The 20,877-nt window shown below is 44.9% G+C and overlaps 1 long non-coding RNA gene across 1 annotated transcript in view; it reads right to left on the bottom strand.

Moving 5' to 3' along the window:
* LOC134016076 (uncharacterized) overlaps window positions 1-1,344 on the bottom strand; it is a 35,163-nt gene extending 33,819 nt beyond the window's left edge. Inside the window, exon 1 of the long non-coding RNA XR_009929391.1 lies at window positions 1,042-1,344. This is a non-coding gene — a long non-coding RNA (uncharacterized LOC134016076). The remainder of the gene's footprint in view (window positions 1-1,041) is intronic.
* Between the last annotated feature and the right edge of the window lie 19,533 nt (window positions 1,345-20,877).

Raw genomic sequence — 20,877 nt, 5'->3', positions numbered from 1 at the left:
TCGTTAGTAAGAAGTGGTCGCCAGTGCCAAGTGTTTGGAAGGCAGCTATGACCGTCTTCCTGGGAGGCCTGGAATTTACGAGTCTGGAGAGTCCTTGGGAGATGGAATGTGGAAGGAATAGCTTCCGCTAGAGCCTAAGCGCAAAAAGCCGAGATACAAACGTGAGGTCCAGTTTAGATAAGCGAACAGACTCCTCGATAGATAATATCGCCTCAACCGAATGATCTGCACCCGCAAACACCTTGTTGAAACTCATGACCATGCTTCTCAAAAAAAAGATGAAGAGATCGAATTCGAAATTAAGTCCATTGTTTGGGAGCAATTGTAGGGTATTGGGATGTTTCATAATGGCAATGTGATACACTGCTTACGTACCAAGTCAAACAAAAACATGTCCCAAATATTTTTGGATCCGTTCGTTTGTCCTAATGTTTTATTATGAATTTTGACGAACTGTGGCCAGTTTTGGGGCAAGAATGTCAGCGATACACACCTAATAAAATAGCCTACTGTAGCCCAGGTTAAAATCTCTTCCAACTAAACTCTAAAAACTCTTCGAGCTTCAATTTACGACGTCGGCGATTTACGAACAACATGAAAACAACTGGCCGACAAAATAGAAAAATGAAAACAAACTCACTGACAGTGGCAGATGATTTAAATGGCATCTATTAGTGTCCTGCTACGCAAAATATATCGTCACAGTATGACATACAGCCTGAGAGGTTTTACCACAAACAAATATGGTTCATTTTTCAATGAGCCTAAATGTCAATGAACAGGGAAAAATTACCAGTACCAGCAGGAAAGATGAAAACAATTCCCGTCACAAATTGTTTTATTTACGAGACGCTCATTTGAACCATGTCGCTTATATTTTCCCTGGTAAACTACTTTAAACTGTTGAACAATGTCAATTCTGGTGTCGTAGCACTGTTACCTAAGACAACAATGTTGCACCCTAACGATACCTAAAATGTATTTAAAAATGTATCAAACTCTGAACACAGTAAAGTCGCCCAAATAAAATGCTCTACTCACGTGAAAATTGAGCTAGCACTCGGAGGAGAAAACCATATCAAGTTCACTTTGAGCTCCCGGTAGTAAACTACAGACTTCCAAATCAGACTTTATCCAGATTTTATCCACTTGCAATTTCTGTACTGGAGATGTGTTTAGTGTGTTTCTTTAAAGGCGGAGCGCTAGCAGAAAAACTACCCCCTAAACATTCATTGTTTTGATTATTTTCTTGTCCCTTAAGGTTTCCTAGGTCCAGCAGCACGGTACCAGATTGTGGGGTTTAGGACCCGTTGGAGAAAGCGCCTGAGATCATTCACTGAAGAATTCCGCCATACTGGATTGTAGCAAATAAATCACGTGTCACGCTCGTTCCTGAATTTCCTCGGGGGCGGGGTCACGGGGCGCTGCAGGGTGAGCTTGACAACAAACTACTACATTAAACAGCAAAACCGGTATTGGATTCACACATTGGTGCTTGTGTGTTTGTGTGACACGGACAAAACTTCCTCAATTGTATATTTACAGTTATTTGTGGATTGTATTATATTGTGAATGTGAGCTATGCAGACTACATCCAAAGAGACTCACTCAACAACATTCTTCACATTCACCAATGTTCCCTTTGAGTTTTACCGGTCTTCCGGTGAGTGAACGTGTAAATGAGTTAGTGGAATCAGGGCTGGAGGGTAGGCTAGGAGTGCTCAGTCAAACTCCTGTGCTTCACCTACGTCAACCTTAAAGGAGTAGATGCAAGGTGGTCTTGTATTGGGATATCAGCCACGTTTAACGATATAGAACCGCATGTAGCATGTGCAGCAGATAATCAGTAATCAATAATAATCACTACCCCTCAACCTTACATTCATTATCATTGATTTGTCTTACTCACTGATGAGGATGATGATGATGGTTGTGATGAGGATGATGGTAACTGGATCCCTATTTCCACAGAAATGTATATCTTTTAATCGTTACTGTCGTCATAGAAAGCCTTAAATGGGCTTATGGAGAAAGCAATAAATCATTGTAATACATGCAGTTTTATTTTGTAATTTGTCACGACATCCTAAACTGAACAAATGGAGGATGCGTTCAGTAATCTGTTCCCCCAGGCATAGAGCCCTACGTAGGTCATCAGTGATGGGATGATGATATCATACAGAAACAGTATGTTTAAAACCCATTTTTATCTGTCTGAGTTGGACCAATGACGTCAGTCAGTTACTGACTGCGCATACCTTCACAAAATAACCAAATAGTGCGGATTAACAAAATGCACAAGTTGAAAGCAGATTTGGATTTCTGCTCAGCGAATGTCGTAATCCCTTGACGCCCATAGCCTTTTTATTCTGTCTCTCTTTCTGTCTGTATCTATCACTCTCTGTTTCTGTGTCTCTCTTCTTGTCTCTCTTCTTGTCTCTCTTTCTGTCTCTCTCTGTCTTTACATCTTTCTTTGTCCATGCCACAAAAACCTTTGATGCTCTGCAACTTCATGGCCTGTGTTCATAATGAATTGTCATTATTTATAGATGCCTCTCAATCTCTTCTCTTATTCTCTCTATATATCTGATACACCAATATGTACAGTAAAAGTACAGTCTATAAATAACTAAATATCTAAACTGGGCCATAGTCTCAATCTTTCTTTCCTACTCCATCGTTCCACCAGTGTAGTAATGGGGTAGGTGGGAGGACTGACGAGACCAAAACAGTCAAATAAACCAGTGGGAGTGTTTGAGTAATCACTTGTTTGGACAACAGTCCATTATTCCTTAGTTACTAACAGATAACAATAACTTGTTTGCTGCCGTGTTTGTTTGCAAATTACCCTCATCTGTGTAATTATAAATGAATGGGAACCTTTACCTAATGCGACAGAAGTATTTGAATAAGAGAAAGCATCATCATAAATGCACCACAGCATTGAGTGGTGCCCTCACAACAGATTAGCATCAAAATACTTTGCCACTGACCAATCACAAGCAAGTGAAATGTTTTTATTTACCATCTGAGCTCTGAATATCCATGAGACTGTCAAACAAACTAAACGTCTTCATGTCTACCTGTGCATGAAGATATTTTCTGTTTAACTCTGTAATACCCAATTAAAAATTAAATTTCAACATCACCTTTAGCTCTCCAAAAAACACATTTGCACGACCACATTTACATAACCAATGGGTCCTATTGTCTTGCAAAGCTATTGGATACATTTGGTCTTTCAAAAAAAAGAAATTTTGCAATTAAAGAGCTAAAGGTGACGTTGTAATTTTACAACAAGGGGTCTTACAGGGTTAACTCTTCGACACCCCAAAAAACGTAAATACAGGGGAGTCAGTTGGCTGAGCGGTGAGGGAATCGGGCTAGTAATCCGAAGGTTGCCAGTTCGATTCCTGGTCATGCCAACTGACGTTGTGTCCTTGGGCAAGGCACTTCACCCTCACCTTGCCTCGGGGGAATGTCCCTGTACTTACTGTAAGTTGCTCTGGATAAGAGCGTCTGCTAAATGACTAAATGTAAATGTACAAAATTACCATCCTATGATAGGTGGTCACCTCTTCATTAGGCTTGTTTTCCAGTCTTCTAGCTATACAGTCTCAATCTCACCCACTGATGGAAGGACAGATGATTAATAGTGCTGTGCAGTACGTCAACAGACGCTCCAGTCCTCTGGAAAGATAATGGGGGGAGATCACTGTCGTTTTGCTCGGTTGTGGAAAAGGTAATCCCTTGCTGGACTGCTTAGTAAATCTGTACTGTAGCAGCAATGATATCACACTCTGCTTGCACAGCCAAGCCATATTTAGAGCATTAAGCCTTTTTGGTTGTTGTGATGGAAGGATAGATGGAGGAAAGGATTGATGTATTAATGGATGTGTTCATAAAGAATTGATGCGTTTTGTTTTCAGGTTGGGGTTAGCAGTTTAGGAATTTTAAATGCATTTTATGTCTTAGACTCAAATCAAAACATTGATGAGACAGTTTGTCTACACAACAAATCCTTTGCAAATGTACAATCCAATGGCTGTAAAAAAAAAATGGGGGGCAACAATAAAGCTCGGTACCAGGTTCTTCAACAAACTTTGATACAGGCTAGCACTCAGAACAGTTACTTGTATAACGTAAATGAATAGTTAAATAAATGAATGTTTGAGCATGGAGTTTAGTGTGAAATGGTTTCCTAGCAATGACACCTAGCTGGATGCTCTATATGATATTCGGTTGTTGTTTATCCTGTGAATGTGACACTACAGATCATATGCTACAACTGTGGCATGCTAAGCTCCTTAATTCCCCATCTGAAATGGTGACGTGCATGTCTACAGTACTTGTATCTTGGTTTGCATTTCCGGCCCTAAAGGAGAGCTATTCAAAGGCTTTCATCATGGCTGTGTGACAACCCAGATCTCCCCCCGCTAATTTAATGAGCCCTCATCCCAGAGGGACCCATGGCAGAATCTGAATCACAAAATCATGCTGGAGATGTAACCGCCGGCCACTGACAGAAAATATGGGACATAATCAACCAAAACAAAAACAATGCAGGGGGAAATTAGCTTAATTAACTGTCTTATTTTTTCCGTCCTTTTTCTTTCTTGTAGAGTTATTTTTCGTCAAGAGAATTCCAATCAGCTTCCTCTCAACATTCTGCCGAGCGCTGATAAAAAAGAATTGGACTCCGGTGTTGATAAAGCCAGACTTTTTTCTTTCATTGATCAAAGCAGACCACCCCACCTCCTCCACCTCATCCCCCGAATGAGTAGAGATGTGGGGGGTGGAGAGTAGCAGATGGAGGTGGGTGGATGGGGGGGGTCCTTACCAATGCTACACAAACACTCCCAACCTGACAGAGCGGGGGACTTGACACAGCCACATCAGACCCCCATCCCAAACCTCTTCCATTTCCATGACTACATTTGGAGATTCCGGCCCACATATATGTGTTGAGAATTGAGTTGGTTTTAGCGTGGGAGGGAGTTTCAAACAGGTTTAAAAAAATGTGTCACTTGGTTTGAAATCCAGAATGACATGTGTATATGTGGAGTCTTATGGGAAGCAAAGGCTTATTGGTGTGCATCCTCTCGTAATCTTTAGCAAGCATAATCTTGTACTAGTCTGGGTCTAGCCAAACATACAGTTCCCCTTTCTATCCCTTTTCTTTCCATATCAATCCATAAAATGTACGTAGTTAGTAAAGCTAGGCATTTTGCCTTATGACAAAACCAAAATTGAAAAATAAAAGACCACAAAATTAATCCTGCACTTCAGAAAACTCAACCAATCTCCCGCCGCTGTTTTGGAAACTGCAGCAAACATGAAAGACAAATGAAAGACCTCTTATGGTTAAAGACTAAAAAGGATGGACTCTTGATGCAGCAAAATACAGATAAGAAGCTGGGAATTACACCAACGTTTCATCTCAGTTCTACATCCTAACTGGAGCAGAGAGTCAGGATCTCTCTATACAGCTTAGCACCCCTGTTAGCACTGCACTCTTTCATTTCAGTACTAGCAGGATTCTGTCAGAGGCTAATAGTTCCACAGAAGAGGAAGCGGAACATGACTCACTACATGTTGGTTGTATTGTTCTGTTCTGTGGAGCGACAGCCATTCCCACTGGTGACATAGTTGATCACTTGTCACTTGCTAAACTGTTGCTGAGCCCTGTTACCAGAGGAGTCTGGAGTGAAAGGTTCCCTTCAATCTCCAGGGGTGAAACATCCACCCATGGTGCATCTGAAAGGTACTGTATCGTAAGTGTGGATGAGGATTCATGGAATTCATTTTTTAGGCATCTCACTGAAATGGCTGGTCCACCTGCCTGCCTGCCTGCCTGCCTGCCTGCCTGCCTGCCTGTCTGTCTGCCTGTCTGTCTGTTTCCTCACACAAAACCACTATTATTTGTTCCTGAGTGAGAGTAGCGAGCCACAGGTGGTGATTCCATTACGTGGAGGATTTGTTTACATCTCTAAACTGATGCTGTCTCTGTCTTACTGATATTAGATACTTTAAGAGGCTTGACTTTAATTTGTCACTGCAATTAACTGTCAAGCCTCCCTTTCTCTATTGCTTTCCCTCCGTGTCCGTCCTTCTCTCTGTCTGTCCCTTTGTCTCTCTCTCTCTCTCTCTCTCTCTCTCTCTCTCTCTCTCTCTCTCTCTCTCTCTCTCTCTCTCTCTCTCTCTCTCTCTCTCCGTATGCAGGAACACAGTGTCCTTGATGCTTATTACTTTACCCTCTCAGTTTGTGAGTCATTCATAAACGTGCCCCTTTTCCTCCTTTACTCTCTCTTCTGTCTCCCTCTCTTCCCCCCTCCCTCGAACTCTTCTCTCATTCCCTCTCTTCCCCTTTCTTTTCTGTCTGCTCAAGCACATGGTGTACCCTCCGATGTAGCCACCTCTCTCGTCCGTCTCTGGAAGATAATTCTGTCTTCCGTTGAACGCAACGTGAACAAGGTGTCCGCTTCAAAAAACGAGGATTCTTTTAGCTTGGAGGAGAGCAGAGAAGGAGGGAGGAGGAGGAGTGTGGAGAAGGAGGGAGGAGGAGAGCAGAGAAGAAGGGAGGAGGAGGAGAGCAGAGAAGGAGGGAGGAGGAGGAGTGTGGAGAAGGAGGGAGGACGAGGAGAGCAGAGAAGGAGAGAGGACGAGGAGGAGAGCAGAGAAGGACTGAGGAGGAGGAGAGCGGATAAGGAGGGAGGAGGAGAGCAGAGAAGGAGGGAGGAGGAGGAGAGCAGAGAAGGAGGGAGGAGGAGAGCAGAGAAGGAGGGAGGAGGAGGAGAGCAGAGAAGGAGGGAGGAGGAGGAGGAGAGCAGAGAAGGAGGGAGGAGGAGAGCAGAGAAGGAGGGATGAGGAGAGCAGAGAAGGAGGGAGGAGGAGGAGGAGAGCAGAGAAGGAGGGAGGAGGAGGAGGAGAGCAGTGAAGGAGGGAGGAGGAGGAGGAGAGCAGAGAAGGAGGAGGAGGAGGAGAGCAGAGAAGGAGGGAGGAGGAGGAGGAGGAGAGCAGAGAAGGAGGGAGGAGGAGGGAAGGGCACTGATAACCCTGGCAAGCTTTGAATGGTATTTATCTCCGATTAACACTGACCCCCCCACTTCGCCCCCAAGGCACATCCTTCCTCTGACATACACACATCTACTCTCTCTCTCTCTCTCTCTCTCTCTCTCTCTCTCTCTCTCTAATACACACATCTACTCTCTCTCTCTCTCTCTCTCTCTCTCTCTCTCACTAATACACACATCTACTCTCTCTCTCTAATACACACATCTACTCTCTCTCTCTCTCTCTCTCTCTCTCTCTCTCTCTCTCTCTCTCTCTCTCTCTCTCTCTCTCTCTAATACACACATCTACTCTCTCTCTCTCTCTCTCTCTCTCTCTCTCACATATACTCTCTCTCTCTCTCTAATACACACATCTACTGTGTACTCTGGTGAGGTTCATTGATGTGAGCTCATATGGTCATTCTTATCTCACTTCCTCTCTTCTTCCGCTCTCCTCCACGGGACTCACTGACTTTTCATTTCCCCCTGTCCAACATTCCCCACGTTCCCTTCAGCCTGTGAAGTGTCCTCAGAGAGGGACGGAGCCAGCGCTGTCAGCCTCCTGGTCTGCCACCGGCGCTGGGTAGCCACTGCGTCTCTCTCTGCCTGACAATCAAAACCTCTACCCCCATAGGTTCCTTTTATGTAAGCAAGCCAATTAGCAGGGAGGATGAGAGGCAACATGCCAATCCGGATGATGATTGGCCAGGCGTGCTGGAGACAGCGTGCCATGACACTCGCTGGGTGCCAAGGTGTGCTCTGTCTCTCACCCTGAAGAGCACTTTATTTATCATACCTGAGTGAAATCCTTCAGTGTGAACAAGAAGACGTTTTTAAGTAGGTTCCTATTGTACTAATGTTGTAGCTGTACAAATGGCACCATATGTGTCAGTGGATTTTTGCAAACTACACATTTAGATGACAATGAAAGAGGAAGAAAGGGAACACAGTCAGGGTTTGAAACAGGAAAGTTTGACAAAGTCTGCAGCTTTTCATGACAAGCGCTGTCACTGAGAAACTTCATCCAGAAGAAATGTTTACAGCAAATAGTTTTGAGGATGATTCTTTGTCAAGTTTGTCAGAAATGATGAAATGTAGTTTGGGGATTTCTCATGGAAGAACAGAAAGAATGCGATATGTGATGGTACATCTTTATACAAGTTTAGCCATCCCAGAGTTGATAGGAGACAGCTGAATACGCTTCCTAATTGCATGACAAAATACAGAAACAGTTCACATTTTATTTCTCAGTGTCATGACGCCAAATCCACATATAATTGCTGTCATAAGTCAACATACCGACTGAGATTAGTTACTTTGATTACAAGATTACAATGACAGAAAAGGGGTATCCGATGACAATGATGTAAAGTGACTTTAACTAAAAGAAACCAGAAAAATGGTGCATCGAGCGTGTAATATGTTACCTTCTTTGTCACAAAAGAAAACAGTCAGGTGAAACCTGAAGGTGAGTTTGACACGACACGAGAGAGTCAGCAAATTCGGACCCTAAGCCTAGCTTCATGGCTGGATCTTTATGTTTCCAACAGGAATGCAAACACACGTTCCCCCCTAATAACAAAAGCTTCATGAGAAAACAACATTAGTTCCCACCATGGATGATAAATCTATTTAAGCTAAAACACGTCCCTAAGATGTCCAGGAAAAAGCACTGTGCCCTGTCATTGTAATATTGCTTTGACAGCAGTGGCTGGATTTCCTGCCTGTTATGACGGGAAGATCAATTTGCAGCGAAACCTCTGATATCCCTCGACTACCCCAGAGACCAAAGTGCTATCTTTCAGCCAGATAAAGTTAACGCTGGCACATTTGTACACCAAGGCTAATGCAATCTAAGCGGGGAGGAGGGGAGGAGAGATGGGAGGGGAGGAGGGATGGAGGGAGAGTAGCAGGAGAAATACCAGTGCATGTGAACTGTGCACAATTAACTGAAGGAAATGCATAGCCTCTCTCAACCCCATTTCTGGATTGTGGCCTTGCTAGAACAAAGCGTTCCCTTGTAGATTCAACTTAACCCAATAATGCTGCCTCTTTTCCATTATCTTATTTAATTTTGCAATTTCTGAGCCACCCACGGAAGAAGAAATGGCTAACAGGGCTTGAGCTTGTCTGTCCTGCTAACTGGATAAAGCTGCTTCCCTGATGGTCAGCTCTGTGGAGACCTGGGTTCAGACTGGTGACCCAACCCTAACCCTTCGTTAGAGTCAGATCTGAACACAGCGTGGGTGGAGGCAACTTTTCATCTCTGTCAACTTGTCTCTCTCTCTCTTTCTCTCTCTTTCTCTCTCTTTCACTCTCTCTCTCTCTTTCTCTCTCTCTCTCTCTCTCTCTCTCTCTCTCACTCTCTCTCTCTCTCTCTCTCTCTCTGTCTCTCTCTTTCTCTGTCTCTCCCTCTGTCCCCTCTCTCTCTCTCCTTATTTCGGTGTCTTTGCCACTGGCTTTCTGTTACTTTTCATTTTCCATCTGTTACTGTCCCTGCCTTTCCTTGTTCGTTATCTATTCTCCCTCTTTGTCTCTCTCTCTTTCTCTGTCTCTCTCATTCTACCCTCTCTCTCTCTCTCTCTCTCTCTCTCTCTCTCTCTCTCTCTCTCTCTCTCTCTCTCTCTCTCTCTCTCTCTCTCTCTCTCTCTCTCTCTCTCTCTCTCTCTCTCTCTCTCTCTCTCTTGGACTGGTGAGTTGTGATTTCTGTCACAGATCAGCCACTCTGGGCTGCCACTAACGAGAGCCCCAGCCCCCACAGCCCCCACAGCCGCCACAGCCCCCACAGCCCCCACAGCCCCCCCAGCCCCCACAGCCCCCACAGCCCCAGCCCCCCCAGCCCCCACAGCCTCCACAGCCCCAGCCCCCACAGCCCCCACAGCCCCAGCCCCCACAGCCCCCACAGCCACCACAGCCCCCACAGCCACCACAGCCCCCACAGCCCCCACAGCCCCCACAGCCCCAGCCCCCCCAGCCCCCTTAGCCTCCACAGCCCCAGCCCCCACAGCCCCCACAGCCCCAGCCCCCACAGCCCCCACAGCCCCCACAGCCACCACAGCCCCCACAGCCCCAGCCCCCACAGCCCCAGCCCCCACAGCCCCCACAGCCCCCACAGCCCCCCCAGCCCCCACAGCCACCACAGCCCCCACAGCCCCCCCAGCCCCAGCCCCCTCAGCCCCAACAGACAGCCCAGATCACAGAGGAGCACGCTAACGATCAGAGGGACAGAAGGAGACTTTAGTCAGGAGAACAGTCACGCAGAACCCTTCAAATATAATGGAACTATATTCTTCTCCCTTTATTTCATTAAAGGGAGCTGTACATTTGTGATTGGCAGGAGCCACAGTTTCCTACGATACTGAAAGCATAAAATGGTAGCCTCAGCAACAAAGACATCTTTTTAGTAACCAAATATTTATACATGCAACAATTTCATGGAGGCTGTGAACAGTGTGAGAAGAAGAATGCTCCAGATTTCTGTTACTAGCCATGAATAGTTGCAGGAGACAACATCCCACTAACCCACTTACCTGTGAACCGAACCATTCTAGAGAGAACACACAGCTTTGAGCTCCAGTGTATACAAGACCCAGAAGAGAAACATGATGTAAGGCAAGCTCTCCCCCCGCTCCCGCTAAAGCAGGAGGAACACTGCGCTCGCAATTAGCAACAGTTAGCAGCCTCCCGCTATCCCTCCTCCACAGAATAAGCTGCAGTAAGGGGATAAGAAGGATTAATGGCATCCATACCACAGGCCAGTTAACCAATCCTGTTAAGCATAGCCAAGCATGGTGGCAGAGGTACAGCCACATGGACGCCCCTTCTACACTGCCAGGGACAACGCTCTCTGCGACAGCCACACCTGGCAGCCATGACACCTTCCACACACAGTCTCTCCTCCTTTTCTGACCCCCTCTTGTCTTTTTATGCCTCTCTCTCTCTCTCTCTCTCTCTCTCTCTCTCTCTCTCTCTCTCTCTCTCTCTTACCATCTCTCTCTCTCTCTTCTTTTTTTTCTAGCCTTCTTTCTTACTTTATCCACCCCTCTCTCCTTCTGCCAGCCTCATTCTCTCATGGTTCGTTTCAGCAGAGATTATTAGTTGGATTTCCAGTCAGTTCCTCTCAGTCGAGGCCCTGCTCCACATCAGTCAAGCTTCTGATTGGCCGGCAGGTGAGGTGGAACGAGACACGGATGAAAAAGGATCAACAGAACAAGCACAAAGTGAGAGAGTGATGAAAACAGGAACCTCAACAGTAACGCAACATCATTTTTGATAAGCTTTGTATTTGTAAAGTTGCTTGTGTGTGTGTTGAGGATCTAGTACTTAAGGCTTCAGCATATTCAGGCTGGCCTTGTGACCTGCAGTGTATACATTTGCAAATGTCAACGCCAATTTTTTGCAGAATTAATCAATTGTGATTACAGTTTTTCACAATTGCTAAAACACATTCTTGAAACAGTCACCCATTTTCTCAAAACTGTAAACACAAAACCTCATCTTCAAGCACTATTTACAAAACCTCTGAATCCTCTTGCAAAATGAAACTTTCGCCTCAAAACAGTTTTACCTGTGCTCAAAATCAAGCTTTCGCCTCAAAACAGATTTACCTGTGCTCAAAATCAAACACTGCTCTCAAATCATAAACAAAGTGATCAAAATGATATACACTATCAAGCAGTCAGTAAACAATACACCAAAAAATTGAAAACACATTGTTCAAAACATATAGTTCTTAAGGAGAAGTACATTTTTACGTAACCTCAAAACAAATTTCATATTTATCCGTCATTGTCTTTTGATGAACGACAACATGTTCTATCATAGTAGCTCAAAATGTATAAGAAATTACTACTCTGCTTTGCTCTTTGCAATTTTTTTGGTTCTTTCTCCTCCTTGTACCCCTATACAGTACTGTACCCTGCATCTCACTACTCACAACTCACTCTTGTTCTTTGTTGATATGAACCTGCAACCAGTCAAAATCTATTGAGCAGTCAGTACTGTTACTGTAACAAATGGAAAGCACAATGTTCAGGGCCATACAATTTGTTCATTGTACAGTATACAGCCTACAATGCACTGTACTACAGTATACAATACTACAGTAAAAGGGACAAAAATCTAAGGAGTAAACATGTGATCAATGTGCTTCTTCTTGTCTTTGGGCTGGGTCAGGCCAGAGCAATTCGTCGACATCACAAGCAATATTTTCCCATCTTCAACAACCTGTTTGCTCTCTGAACTGGCTTATATTGGTTGTGTCACATCATTTGAAACAAGTTAAATCAATTTTGAGTGGTTGTGTTTTGTCAATGACATGTTTTCTCTATTTGTATTTGATTGTTGCCATTTGTGTTTACCAGTATGGATGACATGTGCATTAGAGTGCAGAATGTGTTTTGAGAATGTGAATGTGTTTAGAGTTTTGCTGAAAAGTCTATGTGAGATCTGCAAATTGTGTTTTACCATGTGAAATGGTTTAAGGTATTGACAACAGACTGCACAATTAGCTACATGAGTTCAGGCAACTGAGAACTTTGTTCAGCCAATGGGTTTTAGTGTTTTAGCAATTCAGAAAAACTGTAATTCGTTTTAAGCTCTTCTGTTCTCTCTCTGTCTTTCACACACACACACACACACACACACACACACACACACACACACACACACACACACACACACACACACACACACACACTTTCTGATGCTAGTTATTTGTTACACTTTCTCATACTTTGACCTCTCTGTCACCCACTGCAGTAATTAAAAACCAGGTCTGTGTTCTTTGCTCTCCTCTGGCTTATTTTCCACCTGTAACTTCAGCTTGGTCACAGCTGGGTGAGGGGAGGCCTTTTTCTTTCAGCATATTTGTTGAAGACAGAATTGTTTTTCATCAAATGTGACTTAAAGGCTTTAAGACTGTGTTTGTGAGTGTCTCTCCAAAGGTTTGGGTGCATTATTGCTCTTCAACAGAGAATATAAATATTGCTTTAGGTCCCACACATCTACTTGAAACCTCGATCAATTGGCGGCGTACATTGTTTTTGTCTTGTTGTGTATTGAGATGATTTTCGAGCCTTTTTATGTATTTGGAAGTAAGCTCACGCCCGAAGCCCACGTCATGTTGAGGTAGAGTTGAAAGGAAGTGAGCGAGCGAGTGAACGAGCGGGGAGCTCTCTACCAATAAAGCTCACGACGCAGGGCTGACACGAAACACACCTCTAATCCTCCCCAGCGCACCCTGGCAGCACTGAGACAGTCTCTGGCTAGGGGAGCAAACCGGGAAGCTTCGATCCAGCCTACTCGCTCGGACTTGAACCGGGAGAGCCGTCTCCATGGTAACGGAGGATGATCGTCTCTTACATAACAGCGGCTATGCACCCTGACCCGGAGGATGGACGGCGACACTGTGATGGTTTTGTAACCGGCACTCTGGGTGTCTGAGGGGGTGGGGGGCGGCTGGGTGAACACAGGACAGATTTGGAAGTCGTGTAAACACCTTGGCTGGGGCTAGGTCAGAGGGTTTGCTTGTATAATGATATCATGGACATACACCCTGGCCCAAAATACCTCCAGCTCAAGATCCAGAAGATCACCCTCCCAAGTGAAGGCTAGGCTTCTTTGTTAAGCCAAATGTATTTTGTGAGCGTAAAAGTTAACACATTTAGTCAAATATATAATTTAAGACAATACAATTGATGGAAATTGTCTGGTCTGTTTTGAAAGTATCTACACTGTAGTCTGTGAATGTGACTTAATATGTTGTAATTCTTTTACAAATTACCCTCTTATCGTTTGAAAATAAACGGAGCGAGAATGTTTTTTCAGAGATTCTTTAAATTCAATTATACTCTATTGTTTGTAAAAGCACAAGTGAGCAGTTGTATGAATTTGTGCTCAACAATCTGTTCATAGAGTCCAATCAGTGATCAAGCACGTAAGTGAAGTGTATTTATTTCCAGTTCAGCATCTGACACGTCGAGCTATATTACAACACCCCAGACTCTTCACCTTGCTCCGCTGTGGGGAGAGGGGCGTCCTACCGCTGCTGTTCATATCAAACTATTACCTCTGACAATTACACAAGGCCATAGATGACTAATGAACACATCTAGATGTGGAAGTGGCTGGAGAGATCAAATTAATCCCTGAAATTTTCCCTGTCGTCTTTTTAGTTATTAGCGATGATACTCGGCTCTCCATAGCGTAGGCTACACAAGCGTTTCCGCCTTGATGTGCGCAGTCAATTTCCTCAAGCTTAATTTCCACCGTGACGGGGGCAATCGCAGAAAGTTGCTTTTGTCGCTTGAATCATCCACTTTGAGAAGTTGAGGAACACCTGACTAACATGCTCAGACAGTGAGGTAACGCCGCGGATGTGAGAAACATGGTTTGTTCATTTTTATAAGGCTTGTTCACGCACCCTAAATAACATTTCAACTGCACGTTATTATGACTTGACTGTGAACACATAGATTTCATTGAATGTCATCTTTGAAATAATGTGCGTTTGTGCATTTGTGCATTTGTGTGTCTTGGCGCATTGACTTAAATTGCATGTTTGTCTTTCTGGTAGGGTGTCAATGTTTTATGTTGGAAAATAAACACAGTTGAAAGTTTTTTCATAAAGCCAAAGCATAGGCCCTGATTTCTAAAATGCAGTTTAAGCCCATTGTGAAACTTAAGAAGCTCTATTAATTAATTAACTTTTAATCCTTTATACACATATTTTCAAACTAGGGCCAACCAATCACTGTATCTTTTAAAGCAGTCCAGAGTATTCTGGGAACATGAAGACGTCTGTGAATTCCTAAAAGCTTTAGAAAGAGAGCCTACTTCCTCAGTCAACCAGTAATCTGCCGGTTTTCAGCAAGATGAAATGCATTACTTGAAATCCATCGCAGTCACACCTGGGACTTAATCACCTCCAGTTGAACCATTTCCTTCTCCCTGCCTTTGGCCATTTTGAGAATGTGTACTTGTGTATGAATGTGGATCACAGTTCCAGTGATATTCGCAGAAGGCCAAGGACATGTTTTTTGGAGTTTCAGCGAACTACTTGAAAATAACAAAGAGTGGATCTGTGAACTTAAAATGTGCAGCATTGAGGACCATCCTGAGAAAACCTGCCAACATCTCTCCCCTCACAGCTCGCTAGTAGAGTGGGGTCCATTTCGAATCAGGAACCAGGCGAACACCCAGGATCTTCACATGATTCATCCATAATGCAAACATAGAGGGTGTGTTTTACTGAATTGCAATGTGACATATTCTGTCCCACATCTATCCTAGTCTGGAAATCCCTGAGAATGGCTCTAGCTGGCTGTCTGTGGACTGACTCAAATGGATTCTGAGCTTCAGTCAGAGCATATGGCAGCTGTGCAAATGGCACAATCTGTACGGCTGCCTGCTTTGAAACACTCCAAGAGGCTGTAGTTAGAAAACATGGCTGTCAGCTCCTGCCCTCGTCTCTGCCTAGTGGACATCCTTCTCCAGCTTCCACAGACAGTGACAAATACACTGCTGATGTAGAATCGGCTTCCCACGCATCGATATACAAAGGATTTCAAAACACAAGTGCATTATTAGAGGCAGTCATTAGGAAGAGAATGCTTGAAGTGCTTTTGTCTGTGGAATAATCAAAGGCAGAGGAGCCTGATTAACAGGCATGACAAAACCTGGTTGAATGATTCCTCGGATAAGGTAGCATGGTTAGAACAGCAGCAAATCTACTTCTCAAGAGGGAAGAAAGAGGAGGGTGAGCGAATGGATGAATCCGGAACAGGAAATGTACTGGATGAGTTTAAGGGCTTGCTGTGGATGACAAGCAGGCTGGTTGGGTAGTTAGGGGGGAAGACACACACACACACACTTGTCAGGTACTGCAGTTGTTCCCTTCATGTCTGGCCCAACTCCCAATCCAGGTGCACCTAAACTGGTGTACCAACCAACCAGTGTGGAGGCAGGGGGCAGGAGGCAGGAGGCAGGAAGCAGGGGGCAGGAGGCAGGAGGCAGGAGGCAGGAAGCAGGAGCCATGAAGCAGGAGGCAGGAAGCAGGAGGCAGGAAGCAGGAGGCAGGAAGCAGGGGGCAGGAGGCAGGGGGCAGGAGGCAGGAGGCAGGGGGCAGGAGGCAGGAAGCAGGAGGCAGGGGGCAGGAAGCAGGAGGCAGGGGGCAGGAAGCAGGAGGCAGGGGGCAGGAGGCAGGAAGCAGGAGGCAGGGGGCAGGAGGCAGGAAGCAGGGGGCAGGAGGCAGGAGGCAGGGGGCAGGAGGCAGGAAGCAGGAGGCAGGGGGCAGGGGGCAGGAAGCAGGAGGCAGGAAGCAGGAGGCAGGGGGCAGGGGGCAGGAAGCAGGAGGCAGGAAGCAGGAGGCAGGGGGCAGGAAGCAGGAGGCAGGAGGCAGGAGGCAGGGGGCAGGAGGCAGGAAGCAGGAGGCAGGAGGCATGAAGCAGGAGGCTTTCTTTACTATATAAATTGTTTTTATCCAATTCTGCCAGGAAGACCTATTCGGATCGGGCCGCCCGGTCTGGAGCGCCACAGAGACTTTGCTGCCAAACACACCAAATACAATATCTAACACAGATGTGCTCGCGTGCCAAACAGAGGAGCCTGTTGTGTTGACATCGTGAACGCTCTTTATTAATGCGGCAATATGTCTTCCCTCTTTCTCTCAGCACACTCTCTGGTAATTGGTTTGTTTCAGGTTATGGTTCCACCGCCCAACTATGTGAACTGAAATCATAATGTAGGATGATAAAAATGTGCACGAAACACTTCGAAACGTGTATTTGACGGCTTAATGTGGATTTCTGAATTCTGCCGTGTTAGATCGCTACATTACGTCTGTGTCACCTTTGATTACCTACCAGCCAAATTGATTAGTCACATCTGGGAGGATTGTATAATGGACTTAATGCAGGGAAATTACATATAATATCTTAGCTAAACCGGAGTGGTAGATGCAAGATAACTTCTCTTCGTGTGAAGTTTCTAAAGAGTTTGTTCATTTGCACTGACAAGTTTTAGGTCTACGTTAATGGAGGCTCAGATCCTCATCAGATCTTATAGAAGACGTTGAAACACTAGCTTAGTTTAGCCTCGATGTCTGAGTCGCTAAAAGGGGACCGTTCACAGTTCCCTCCAGTGCCACCCTCTAATTACAGCAATTATTTGAGAGCAATAAGTAGACTTTTCCCTCCGTACAAGATGCTAATGCTGTAACCTGAGATGGTGTATTAATAGCTCTTCCTTACTTTCATGCATCCGTTGCTAAGTGAAATCAAGGTACACAATAGAGCCGCAAGCAATATTTAAAATGTTACATGTCATCAAATCAGTTTTCAAAAGAACAGTGGGTGAGCCGGCTCCGAATCGAAGCTCAATACGGTTCTCTTTACAAATACACAACTTAGCTTTATGTATTCAAAAAAGTATACTCATCAAACATCTATTTAATCGGAAACGTAAACAGTCACGAACACAACGATTAAGAATTCAAGTGATTTTAAGATGTTACTAAAATAAACAAACATCCACGCAACAACAAACATCCTCCTACAGTGATGAAGTGTTCCTTCCCATGTGTGGGTCCACAAGGGATAGAAGCCCTCCCATTCTACGGTCGATGTTGCATCACCAACACAGTACAGCACTAGTAACCACCAGCCCCATGCTTCGTCAACTGAACCCCAATGTGCATGGCACTGCAACAGCCCCCTATAAGCCCCAGCCTGGCACCCGCACACAAACAGAAGGCCAGCACACCAACCGCCTGGCACCACACAGCACCCAGACATCACTGGGGGAAGGGCCTTGCGGGGGGAATGCTGGGACACATCCTGTCAGCCTGGTGGTGCTATTAATTGTTTCCGGAAAAACTGTGGCAGACCGGGAGGAATATTGAGAACTAATTGAAGGGCTGGATGTGTACATCTGTCAGATGTGGCCGATCAAACGATCCGTCTGAGCCTGGCCCCATGGGGGGTGGAAGGATGAGTCAGCAGACAACTTGTCTGTGATGAGACGAGGTTTTAAAACTTTTAACGCAAGGTTAAACATGGCTGTGTGACAGATGCCAGAGTGGCTGTCTGATGTAAGTCAAACTAGGATGGTAGCGTGTTTTCCGCTGGGTTGCGTGTTTGTCACATGTAACGTGTGCGTGAAAACAACGTTTGAGAACACAACAGCGGAACAGGTTGGTTGCATGAGGTTCAGTGGCGTCAAATGATTTGAACCATTACAGCTCCTATTAACTTGTGGACCTGCTAAAGCTTTTTGTACTTTCGTATTTTATTGTCAAATCCACATGATTAAACGCCTCAACATGAAAAGGCTCACCAGGGGGAAACAGGTAGCTGCTGGGTTTGATTTGATTTAACAGTCTACTCACACTGTGAGATAAATGAAGGATATATCAAAGTCACTTGCGTGTCACATGCAACACGACGGATGTGGCTGATGTTACCGGGGTAATTATCTATCTCTACAAATAGCAGCTAAGTGATGTAGTGGGAGCTTGTTCAGGGACTTCTAGTGAGCTCTGAAAGGTTAAAGCTATTTATTCTCTCACAAACAAGGAATCAATCAGAGCCATGCTCTTCAGGAGCAATCAGTCAAATAACCAAATTAACCTTTTATAAAACAGATAATTTCTCTGAATAACCCAGCAACAAAGGCCCTGCATGTCAGCCTATGACCCAGCCATGTAATGGCTATGCTAATCAGCACAGTCTGGTGATCACAACTGTCTTCACAAGGGAACAGAAAAGAGAGAGAAGGGAATCAGAATCAGAATCAAGTTTAATCACCAAGTAAGTGTACACAAACAAGGAGTTACTATTTACTATGGAGGGCATTTGCATACAGGAAATGTATAAAAGTCTGCGTGACTTCAGTCTGCGTGACTTCAGTCTGCGTGACTTCAGTCTGCGTGACTTCAGTCTGCGAGACTTCAGTCTGCGTGACTTCAGTCTGCGTGACTTCAGTCTGCGTGACTTCAGTCTGCGAGACTTCAGTCTGCGTGACTTCAGTCTGCGTGACTTCAGTCTGCGAGACTTCAGTCTGCGTGACTTCAGTCTGCGAGACTTCAGTCTGCGTGACTTCAGTCTGCGTGACTTCAGTCTGTGAGAGTCAGTTGTGCGCAGGAAGCTGAACTTGTATTTGACCCTTGGTAATGCTGTCTGACCCTTGGTAAACATTGATGCATTTTGTTCATCCTGCAAACCTTCAGTTGGCTGTTCGCCAGCTGTTGGCAATCCTGCTGTTTCACTGCAAGTGCCAGAGACAGCCTGCCAGCCTGCCAGCCTGCCAGCCAGCCAGCCAGCCAGCCAGCCAGCCAGCCAGTCAACATTGGGAATGCACCAATACTCACACAGCCCCCAAATGTCTTGAATGACCAATCCAGACCTGCCAAAATCAGCACCACACCATCCTCCATCAACTCAATACTTTGAGGTATTTTTTTTCTCAAACTTTCAGAGGGGTCTAGACAAACCAACATCTGGTGGCTAGAAGTGACTGGCGTGTTCAAAGGAAAGATCCGGAAAGCACAGTGGTACCCACAACACAACAGGGATCACTCTTTTCAATTTCCTGCTCCAGTTTCCACTCCAGTTTTATTTTGTGTAGGGACCTGTAAACTGCCAACCAAACAGAGACCAAACACAGTATTTAGCTAGTAAAACGGCGTAAGGGAGTGAAGAAGAAATTAGATTCTGCAATAGCATGATGATGATAGTGATGGAGGAGCTGCAGGACTGTTCTCGTGCTGAGATGACCGGGGTTTCTTTTACCGAGCAGGGGTTTCAAACTCATGGAGCTGAGACATGTAACCACCATAACACTGTGCAGATCTGATTAAATGGACTGTGACTAATGCTGTCACTGGTCTATCCAAGGCAGTTTTAGAAACTCCTACTCACAATCATTTCATTTCAGTAGATATAAAATGTCTGGTGTGGAGCTGGAGGCCACTTTCTGTACCCAGCAGGCCTCTCTCGTCAGACGCCCCTCACCCACACGTGTGTTACTGTGTGTGCCCGCTTCACTAATGAGCCTTGTAAAACTTTACAGACAGCTACATGCTATCCAACCTGAATGACCACATCCAAGGTTGCCACAGAGACCAGACACAACAACAACCCAATGAACATTTATAAGCCTACAATATTTTGAATATTTTTTTAAAATAAAAAGTGCACAAAATGCAAAATCTCTAAAGTTGCCACATGTTGCATGTCACAACTATTTTTGTTGAATTTTTATACTCACACACTCATTTCTTTTAAATGTACAGTAACATAAATTACCTCTACACTGTGATTTATTTAACAAGCAGTTTCTATGAGGGGACATAAATAACCAAATTCAATACCTTTGCATGAATTATTTGTGAAGCATATCTGTGTCCAACAACAGTGTCATCTCTATGAACATGAGGCTTTTTGCGGTCAACATGACTTTAAGCTACATCGTACGACTCAGGGAAACCAAAGACTTGCTTCCCCAAAAACAGAAACTGTGAGAACAGCTCTGTTTCTTCTTGTGAAATCAAAGCCATTTTCCCCTCTTTGAGGTTCCCAGGGCCAAGCCTGTCTGAGCCCATGGAAAAGGATTTCAGTAAAAAGATTTGCGCTTCATCTTCAGCATGTGAGGATTGTCATCAGGAACGTTATTTCCCATCCTTAGTCCATGCCACTAGCACGTCAGATGAACGGAAAAGGAGCTTGCGATTCACAAATGCATCAAACTGAGTGTCTCTGGTAGGATCAAGTGTAACATAGAAGGTACTGGGTGGGACTAGTATGTCCACTGTACTGGATTTGTCATC

This window comes from Osmerus eperlanus, chromosome 3, assembly GCF_963692335.1.
Source record: "Osmerus eperlanus chromosome 3, fOsmEpe2.1, whole genome shotgun sequence".
NCBI lineage: Eukaryota > Metazoa > Chordata > Actinopteri > Osmeriformes > Osmeridae > Osmerus > Osmerus eperlanus.
Note: the sequence above shows the minus strand (reverse complement) of the source record. Positions and strands in the feature narration are given on the sequence as shown.